General features: G+C 38.2%; 1 long non-coding RNA gene across 1 annotated transcript in view; it reads right to left on the minus strand.

Annotated features, from left to right (window-relative positions):
- Nucleotides 1–8,101, minus strand: part of LOC105529934 — a 30,323-nt gene extending 22,222 nt beyond the window's left edge. Inside the window, exon 1 of the long non-coding RNA XR_001004585.1 lies at nucleotides 8,067–8,101. This is a non-coding gene — a long non-coding RNA (uncharacterized LOC105529934). The remainder of the gene's footprint in view (nucleotides 1–8,066) is intronic.
- Nucleotides 8,102–10,996: the final 2,895 nt, after the last annotated feature.

Below are 10,996 nucleotides of genomic sequence, written 5' to 3' on the forward strand. Positions count from 1 at the left end.
TTTATAATATATTTCCTTCTATTTACTCTGTATATAAATTGCCTATCTTTTTCTAGTTGCTTAAGATGGAAAATTATATCACTGATGTTAACCTTTCTTATTTTCTTAAAATATTTACAGCTATATATTTCCCTTTAAGCACAATGTTACCTGCGTTTCACAAATGTTGATGAGTGTTGTTATCATTATAATGAGATTCTAAATGGTTTTCTTGTGATTTCTTTTTTTATTCTATTAATTATTTTTTTCAAACATTTGAACTATTCTGTCTAGTTTAATGTTATAGTATCAAATTTAATTTAATGGTTGTGAATAAATATTCTTATCTGACTTCGATTTTTGACATTTCTTGAGATTTATTTTGGGCCGGCATATATTCTGTCTTGGTGAACGTTTAATATGCAACTGAAAATAATGCATTTTCTGAAGTTTCGTAACTGTGACATATTGTTCAGTGTTCTACAAATGTCAATTAGGAAAAGGTCATTTATAGTGTCTTTTAGATCCTATGTATCTTTACTGGTCTTGTGTCTAGCTAATCTATCAGTCAGTGATAATTCAATATTAAAACCTATAATTGTCCATTTTTTCCTTTACTTTTTCTGCTTTTGTTTTATATACTGTCATGCATCAGTGAACCACAAAAATACAGTATGAGCAATGCGTTTTTAGGTGATTTTGTCATTCTGTGAACATCATAGAGTGCACTTACACAAGTCTGTAGCCTACTACACACTAAGCCTAGATAGTATGCCTTTTGTTCCTTGGCTACAAATCTCAGCGGGCTTCTGTGCTGAATACCGTAGGCAATTGTAACACAATGTTAAAAATTTGTGCATCTAAACATAAGTAAACAGAGAAAAGGTATGGTAAAAATAACGTATAAAAGATAACAAACTGGTACACTTGTATAAGGCACTTACCTTGAATGGAGCTTGCACGACTGGAAGTTGCTCTGAGTGAGTCAATGAAGCACTAGTGAGTGAATATGAAGGCCGAACACATCACTGCAGTCTACTGTAGACCAGATAAACATTGTACACTTCAGCTACATGAAACTTACCAAAAATATTTTTCTTTCTTCAATCATGAATTCAACTTAGTTACTACAACACTTTTACTTCATAAAGTAGGTATATTTACTTCAGCACCACTACAGGCACATGAGTAATGCATTGCACTGCATTACAATGGCTATACATTTTTTAGCTCCATTATAATGCTGTGGAACCACCATTATATATGCAAAACAAACAACATTATGCAGCACATGGCTGTATTTTGAAGCTCTGTTAATTAAGTATGCAAACATTTATGATTGTTATGTCTTAATGAAATGTTGCACTTTATTTCAGGTAATGTTTATTGTCTTGGAGCGCACTTTGATATTACAGTATTCACACAATTCACATTTTCACATTTTAGAGAGTACATCTTTTTCCATCTTTTATGTTTTAGTCTATTTGTGCCCTATATTAAATATACATATCTTTAAAGAGGATATTTACTGCAAATATCCTGAACCTAAAACAAAGTTAAAAAAAAAAAAAAGAGTTGTTTGGGTCTTGCTTGTTTTAGGCTACCTGTTTCTTTATGTTAAATACATATACCTTTTAAAGAGGATGTTTGGATCTTGATTATTTTATTAAATCTGACAATATAACCACAGCGAATGTAATAATTGGTATAGTTGGGGTTACATTTGTCAATTTTCTAATATCCATTAGCTAATTTTCTGTAATTTTGTTTTAATTTCTTCTGATTTTGCTTTGCTGTTCTTCTTTTTCTGCCTTCTTCTGGGTTATGTTAATTTCTCAGTGTTACATTTTACTTCTACCATTGAATTTTTGGCTATGGCATTTTGTGAATAATAGTGCTTACTGTAAGGATTACAATAGGCATCTTTCACTTACTGCAAGCTACTTAGGGTTAATATGGCACCATTTAATTTGAAGTGTGAGAAGCTTGAAATGATATTGTATGTAAGATGTATATATAAGATCCTGTATCTATTCTGTGTATTGCTGTTACAGTGGGTAGTTAGGTATGAGCAGGGTAGGAGAGCCTCTTCCCCTGTGCCAAACAGGAATGTCAGGGGACCATCAAGTGAAGGTCAGGGAGGTGTTACACTGTTTCTCTAAAATGATAATTGATTATAGCCAGTGCCAGGGAAAGGCAGTCTCCCAATAAATAGAAACACCTGAGACTGGTGATCAGAAACTTCCCGATAAGATCGCAGAAGCTGGGTGACAGGGCTCAGACATGCACACTAAGAGCCAAAATGGTGGAGTTTAACTGATATATGTCTTTCTAGGGATATTTGACTGTTAAGGGAAGGACACCTCAAGTGAGCATGCATGCAACTCCGATAAACATGCTGTGCCTGCTCACCTCCCAAATGCCGGCAGGCCCCTGCACATGTGGACACCCCACCGCTAGGGAAGAATCAAGGGAGAAGGGACTCAAGAACCAGGAAGCAGGTCAATATATCAAACTCAAGTCAAAAGGACAAACCACATACTTGATCCCTCCAGTCGCCCATTAGGCCCTCTTCCAAGGGTACTTTACTTTCTTTCATTCCTGTTCTAAAGCTTTCTAACAAACTTTCACTCCTGCTCGAAAACTTGTCCGTATCTCTCCTTCTGTCTTATACCTCCTTGGTTGAATTCTTTCTTCTGAGGAGGCAAGAATTGGGGTTGCTGTCGACCCATATGGATTTACTGCTGGTGACATACTTTGGTGCCATGACATAGATATGTTTTGCTGGGAAGGTGTTTTGGTACCATGTGACTCAGATACCTTCCACTGCTAACATACTTTGGTGCTGTGTGTCTCAAATACATTTGGCCGTTAACATACTTTGTTTCTGTGACTTTGACACAGTCTTCAATGGTAAGAGATCTTTATTCCTCAGTTGCTTCGGCGGGAGGCATTCAACACCCATACACATTTTTCTTCTCCCGTTCTTTCTCCTGCTTACTAACAAACCCTCAGAACAATTCCTCTTGGCCATAAGCGACTCTGCTCACACTCACCCACCAGGCTGATCTCTCAGCTCACCCTGACTGGCAACTTGCAGAGGTGGGAATAACCTTGGGGTCTACACTGAGTAGATCTGAGACAGGCCCTCCTGGACAGGAGGCTTATGAGAGTGGTAGGGCTAAAGCCTAAAACCATGCAGTGTCTTGGGTTTCCTCTGCTTTTTCAACTAAAATCAGCTCTTTCCAAAAACCCAAACAGCATATTCTCCTGTTTTCTCTGCCTGTATTCTGAAATGACCTTGCACACCCACAGAACTATCTGCTTTGGAGGCAAGTCTGCCTCTTTGCTTTAACTTCACATGCCACGTGAATTCTTAAACACACACTCCCTGTTATTTGTGCACCCATGGCTCTCGCTGCATTTGTTTGGCAGCAAAAACACAGGCTGCCTTGCAGAAATCCCCTGAGATTTATACTCGTGTTTACCCTACCAGCTCAGATGACCACAAACCCTTCCCTTGTCTGCTGACACATTTCCAGGACAGCCACTACTTGGAACTCCAGCTCTCCCAGCTCCTTATGACTTACCATATACTTTCTGTTCCTATTATACCTCAGAGTCGAGTTTTCAGTGACTTTTGAAGCAGTTTGTCTAACTGCATAGGGCCTCACTCTGATCCTTTAAGGATCCCACCTACTTACTTTTTTTGAGTTAGCACCCATTTGGAAGGAGGGAGAATTCTTCTTTTGCCAATTGTGAGTTCTTCCACCAAGCTCTAAGTCTTCCAGAGGTTCTTCATTTATATCAAGAGGGAAAACAAACATTGCCCTCTTGAATTCAAGGGCTGCTATATATTCAAGGATATTAAGGCTTTCCATGATTATTCCTCTTGCTTCCTACCACTTCCTTCTGTATCCTCCATTTCTCTAATTACTTCTGCATTCTTCACAACATGCATCAAGACCCTCAAGGTCATATTTGAAGGGAGAGTGGAGGAAAGTCCAGTCCCCTTTGGGCAGTTAGGTGAAAAACAGGCTTCTCCTCTACTGAAAGAACATGGAAAATGGAAATCTGAGAAAAGAGAGTATCTTTTTTTTTTTCTAGAATATTCCAAGCAAGTGTCACTACAAGGTCATGGAAATAAGGATGTAGGCTGGCCCAAGGCCACAGGTACAAGAGACCCACAGGACAGAGATGAACTGTGGTCCCAGGCTAACAGAGTACCATTAGAACAAAGATAAATGAAAGGTTAGGGGTACATATTCTTAAGTGGTTAATTGTGATGACATGGGACCAAATGTACACAGTTTTACCAGTTCATCCCTAAGGATATTGGGGGACGCCCCATTCAAGATAATAGGAAAGTAGAGGGAAGACATTGTTTTTCCTTTTCTTTTTCTCTCTTTTCTGTTCTCTCTTCACAGATGGGTAATTATGTCTTCATACTATAGGACATGCCCCATGGATGCATCCCCCAAAGGTGGGAAAAGTTTGATTTCCCCAAACCTTAAAATAAAAAACTAGGTTTCCTTTGTAATATTGTTTGGCCTAAGTGTTAACTGGGAGGAAATTACAAAAGTCAGTCGTGGAACCCAGTGACCCTATGCAGGAGGTCCTCAGATTAGCCTTCTCAGTCTTGTATAACCAAGAGTAGAGTAAGGAGAACAGGGTTAAGAAAAAGGAAAAATGCAGGAACAAAAGGCAGGATCAAGTATTGGCTACTTTACAAGCTCTCAAGCTCCCTCCAGGTTGTCCTAAGGACACTCCTCCAGGTAATTGCCATTGGTGCTGGAAGCCAGGCCACTGGAAGGTAAACTACTCCAATGAGATAAATAGGAAAAAGATCCACATGGCTTGTCCTCTCTGCCACAAGCTCAACCACTGAAATGGAACTTCCCTGAGGGCTTAAGGGCACCAGGACAGAATCCCAACCCCTGGTGACATTGACCTGAAAAGGCCCTCTGCTTTAGCAATCTCCCAGTTCAGACACTGTCATCAACAGAACAAGGACAACTATGGAGGCAGAAAGTAAAATTATAATTTTCCCTTTTGGCTTCAAGGGATGACTACTCTGTGCTAATCTTTGAGCAACTCTCCTCCAAATTCTGTCAGGTAATGAGGCAAATTGCACCTCCTCCCTCCAAAAGAAAAAATTCACACCTCTTCGGTGCAAAAATGTATTTACCAAGATAGGTACCTGCTTAATATTTACTCAACTTCTGAATTCATCTTTCCCCATAGTAGCTCTATTTCTCTTGTGAAAGCTACCTAAAGCTTCAGCCAATAACTTCAGTCTGGACTGTCCTACCTCAGGGGTTTAGAAATAGCCCATACTTACTCAGACAAGTCTTAGTAAAAATTTAACTGAGCAATCTGTTGAGGGTGGATGACTTCTATAGTATGTAAGTAACCTCCTCATTTGCTCCTCCTTTACAGAACTCACCCAGTAACAAGCAGTACAAAGCTTAACTTTCTAACAGAAAGAAAATGACTTGTCTCATTCAAACTTTATAAAAATAAAGAGGTATTTCTGGTAAGGAAGGTTATAAAGAAAATAGATTTTATATAAGAAAGAATCTTGTGTGGTAAAATCTTGTCCTAAAGTAAAGTGACGGGTTGTTTAAATAGAGGAATGTCTAGGACAAGTCAGAAAGTCCAAGCGTGTTGTACATGGTCTGTGCAATTCATGAAAAGATTTATAAGAGGGAATTTATGAAATAATATACAATTCTAAAGGATATTAGGCCTACTTAATGCTTCCTAAACTGCTCCTATGACTCTATACTGTACAATATCTCTACTTTAAAGCTAGGCAAGTCCAGGAGACATATACAGTGTTAGTTAGCCGTGACCCCTAGCTATGCTGGAAAGAGTCAGGCCTTATCTTCATTTCTGTCTGATATCCTATGCTCCAAACCTCATACATAGTTAGAATCACTTACCAAGTTTTTTAATAAAAGTAAAAGTTGCTAAGAATTAAGACTACTTAATTATTTAGTACTTGAGACTTGAGACTACTAGAAAAATAGTTTTACTGTTTTTCATGTACTTGATACTACTGAAAAAAGAGTTTTACATGCAAGACAGGTAAGGAAAGTAGAATATGCTTTTGGTAAAAGATTATAAGAAAGCATGGGAATGTAGTTTGTTGCCTATTTTAGGGGTTAAGTTGTTTAAAGTTAGATTAGATAAAGCTAGAAGTTTAAGTTGTGGAATGTTTGTGAAAAATTAATCATGTAAAAGAAATTGTGTGAGTGAACATATTAGCTAAAATTAAAAGGATATTATTCAGTTTGTCTGTAAATTAAATATTGGAATAAAAACACAACACAGTTTTCTTAGAGTATTGTTCTGCTCTTTAACAGAAAATTGTAAAGGGTTATAAAATGTTCATGAGAATCTTACCTTACAGTCAGGCTGATTAAAATGGAACAGATTTGCCTATTAAGGTTTTATTGAGTTGGGTTTGACATCAATAGCACACTAATGCAAAGGTAACATTTGGATTTCTTTGGACTATGTTTTTATAAATGTGTTATTGGTATGTGTGTTCTAAAATTATGCAAAACTCCTATAACTCTGACATAAGTTAATATATGTTATCAGGAATAATTATAATTACTATGTTAAATTATTGTGTACCACCAAGGTAACAAATTTCCTTGTCAATTATGACTTTGACTGTATCTGCCCTAAGATGTTTTGTCGTCCATGAACATTAGTTGTCTTGTTTTGATTATTTTTAGAAGGTGCTTTTATAAACAGCTATAGTACTCTAACAGGTATTCTAAAACACAGGTTTTCATAACTTCAAGATTGTGTCATTAGAATAGAGATATGGAGAGCTAAAATGTTCATAAGTATCAAGCAGAACATAGACTAAACGAATAGAAGACTAAAATAATTCTTTCATGAATTTTTGCTTAAAATGTTGTTAATCCTTCATTTGTTTTTAAAAGACAAGAAAACTTATCTTTTGAGCTATTTACAGCTTTTAAAAATTGAGTAAATAAATTATACTACTATCAACATAATTTGGAGCATAGTTTTTTTTCTCCCTCCCTGATTTCTCCTGAATTTGAAAACTATTTGTGAATATTCTTAACTCATGGCAATACAGTTATTTGCATAAATGCAATATGAATCTGTTTTCTTTTGCAACAGGACACAATTAGAGACACTGCTTGTTTTATCAAGGCTTTGACTGAAATAATGTGCTTTTTTTAAGGAATCAAATTTGACTTATAGAGACAATAAAACCCCTTGGGAAAACTGGCCTCGTACCTTGTCTACACAGTCCCTGTACAGGGTTCCTGACATCTGGTAAGTAAAAAATTTCACTTTCTGGAAAATGATTAATCTTGGTGTGTTTCATGTAAATAATCTGGCGAAGGGTAATAAGACTAGAACTTATTTTGCAAACAAATCAGTCCTATCATGATTTATTTTTCATAAAAATAAGATCTAGAGAGAGAAAAATTATGTTTTAAGAACTGTGGTACACTGTTCTTAAGTTCTAGTCTCATCAGTTGTTTTTGAGTTTTTGTCTGCAATTTACACTAACCCTACTTATTCCAGTGAACCAACTAGTGATCTCCGACTGCAGCTCAGAAGAAACAAAAGGGATGGGTAATGAAAAAGTCTGGATCAGTATTGCAATTCTTGGCACATACTGGAATTGGCTAGCACCCCCACACACCCAATTCTTAGCAGTTATGACTATAGCCACCAGCTACCTGGGTGTGTCACCTGTCATCACCCCCTTATTTCACTTTAACATTCTGCTAAATCTAATAACCTGATTTGTCTTCTCTTGCCTTCAGGCCATCAAGCTCTAGATGATCATTAGTGAGGGATACTGTCCTCTCAATATTTAAGAGTCACCCTCCTGCAGGAGACCCCTAGACTGCCCATCAGTGAGACATGACAGAGGTGAAATCCTGCCCATGTCTCCCTTGGACCTGGCTGGATACTGCTTTCACCATCCCACAGAGCAAACCCTTCCCTGACAACTAGCAAGAGGCCAAGACCCACAGAACCACCCTTGCCCCTCTGTGAGAAGGAAGCAGTTACAGAAAACTGACCTTCATCCATTTTTCTCCAAAGAATTGTGGTCTTGGACTGTTGAGGGGGAAATTGTTACAGTAGTTAGCTAGTCACACACAAGCAGGGTAGGAGAGCACTCCCTCTCTAGGAATGTTAGACATCCATCAGGTGATGCTCAGGTGGTTAGTAAATCGTCTCTCTAAATAACAATGGTCACATCCAGTGCCAGGTAAAGGCAGTCTCCCAAGAAACAGAAACACCTGAAACTGGTGATAAGCAGCTTCCCAGTAAGATCTCAGGAGTTGAGTGAGTGGGCTTGAGCATGTGCACTAAGAGGTAAAATGGTAGAGTTTAACTGGTATATTACCACCAATGGACATTCGGCTGGTAAGGGGAGAACACCTCAATTGAGCAAATGTACAGATCCAGTAAACACGCTGTGCATGCTCCCCTCCCAAGTGCTGGCAGTTCACTGCATGTGACAGGCCACCCCAAGGGAAGAATCAGGAGAGAAGGGATGCAAGATCCTGGAAGTATGCTAAGTCCAAAGGTCAAACTGTGCACCTTATCTCTCACGTCACCCACTTGTCCCTCTTCCAAGTGTACTTTACTTCCTTACATTCCTGTTCTAAAGACTTGTAGTAAACTTTCACTCTTGCTCTAAAAATTGCTCTGGTATCTCCTGCCTCTTCGGTCAATTTGTTTTTCCTGAAGAGGAAAAAAATAAGGTTGCTGCAGACCCATATGAAGTCAGTAACATTATTGGTGCCATACATTTTAAATCCACTTATAAATTTTATAATTCAACCTTATATTTTTTGCATTAAATTGCCAATTTTCTTTTAAAGAAATTAAAAGAAAAAATACAGTTCCTTCATGTAACCTAGAGCTCTTATTTCTGGTCATCTTTATTCCTTCCTGTGAATCTCTGTCTCTATCTACAGTCATTTCACTTTATTCTGAAGAACTTCTTTTAGCAGTTCTTAGAGTACAGAACTTGAGAAATATATCTTTTCAGCTTTCATTTACCTAAAATATATATTTATTTAACCAAGTAAGTTATTTTGACTCGATGTAGCATGCTGATTTAAAATTTTTGTTTTTGTGTTAAGGAATTTAAAGATAAGATTCATTTTCTTATTATTTTCATTTTTTTACTGTGACATTAGCAATTATTTATATCTTTGTTCCTTTTTAAAATTTTATATATTCTCCCATTTACTGTTTCCAATACTTTTTGTCTTTTTTCCCCCTAAGAGGGAAAAGATGTACAAATGAGGTCTCATCCTTGCCATTCTCCTTTTCAAGGGCCAAACTCCATCCAGGATTCGCTCATTTTTGTCTAGTCTCCAGTATCTTCAAACTTTTTTTAACTCTATTTGTTCAAAGCTTATTTGTTATTTTTTTTATTTATCTACTTACTTATATATTGGAGATGGGTTTTAACTCTGCTGCCAAAGCTGGAATTCAGTTTAGTTTATTTATTATCTGTCTAATGGATAGTCTGATACAAGTTACTCTACAATTTCTGGAATCAGAACTACTATTACGTGGTTGCTTTTGCAATGATGTTCAGAAATATCTTCTAGAAAATCTTGGATACATAGTGAAAATGTGGACAAAGTCTTTATTCATAGAGGTTTTTAGTAACTATGTCAGTCTGTTTTCATCCCTATAAAGGAATGCCTGAGACTGGGTAATTTATAAAGAAAAGAGGTTTAATTGGCTCATGATTCTGCAGGTTGTATGTGAAACATAGTGTCAATATCTGCTTCTGGTGAGGGCCTCAGGAAGCTTACAACTGATGGAAGGCAAATGAGGAGCAGGTATATCACATGATGAGAGAGAGGAAGAGAGAGGAGAAGGAGCCAGGCTCTTTTATACAAGCAGATCTCACTTGAACTCAAAATGAGAGCTTACGTATTACTTCAAGGATGGCACCAAACCATTCACGAGGGATTCGTCCCCATGACCCAAACACCTTCCACAGGCCCCACCACTAACTTTGGAGGTTACATTTCAACATGAGATTTAGAGAGGACAAAATATACCAGCCATATGATTCCACCTCTGGGACCCCAAATGTCATGTTCATCTCACATTGTCAAATACAATCATCCCTTCCCAGTAGTCTTTAAAAGCCTCAACTCATTCCAGCGTCACTCAAAAGTCCAAAATTCAAAGTCTCACTGGGGACTCAAGGCAAGTTTCTTTCACCGATGAGGCTGTAAAATAAAAAAATAAAAAAAGAAATTAAGTATTTACCTCTGAGATGCAATGGTGGTGCAGGAATTGAGTAAGCATTGTAACGCCAAAAGGGAGAAGTCAGCCAAAAGAAAAGGGCAACAGGCCCCACACATTTCTGAAACCCAGCAGAGCAGTCATTAAATCTTTAAAGCTCCAAAATTATCTTCCTTAAGTCTGTGTCCCCCATCCTGGGTGCATTGTTGCAAGGGGTGGACTCCCAAGGCGTTAGGCATTTTCGCCCCTGTGGCTTTGCAGGGTGAAGCACCTGTAGTTGCTCTCACAGGTTGGAGTCCAGTGCCTGTGGCTTCTCTAGGCACAAATGAAAGTTTCCAGTGGCTCTATTATTCTTAGGTCTATGCGACAGCAGCCCCCATCCCATTGTTCCACTAGGCAGTGCTTTGGTAGAGACTTTGCATGGGCTCCAGTTCCACCTTTATCCTTGGGATTTCCCTAGTACAGACTTTCTACAGGGGTGTTGCCTCTGTGGCAAGTTTCTGTCTTGGCACCCAGGCTTTTCAATACATCCTCTGAATGCTAGGTGGAACCTTCCAAGCCTCCTTCATTCTTGCATTCTGTTGTGCCTGCAGACTTAACACCACATGGAAGCCACCAAGGCTTATGGTTTGCACCCTCTAGGGCATTGGCTCAGCCTTTTGAGTCAGGCAGGAGCTGAAGCAGCAGGGATACAGAGAACCATGTTCCAAAGTTGTGAAGGTTAGCA

This window comes from Mandrillus leucophaeus, unplaced genomic scaffold, assembly GCF_000951045.1.
Source record: "Mandrillus leucophaeus isolate KB7577 unplaced genomic scaffold, Mleu.le_1.0 Scaffold794, whole genome shotgun sequence".
NCBI lineage: Eukaryota > Metazoa > Chordata > Mammalia > Primates > Cercopithecidae > Mandrillus > Mandrillus leucophaeus.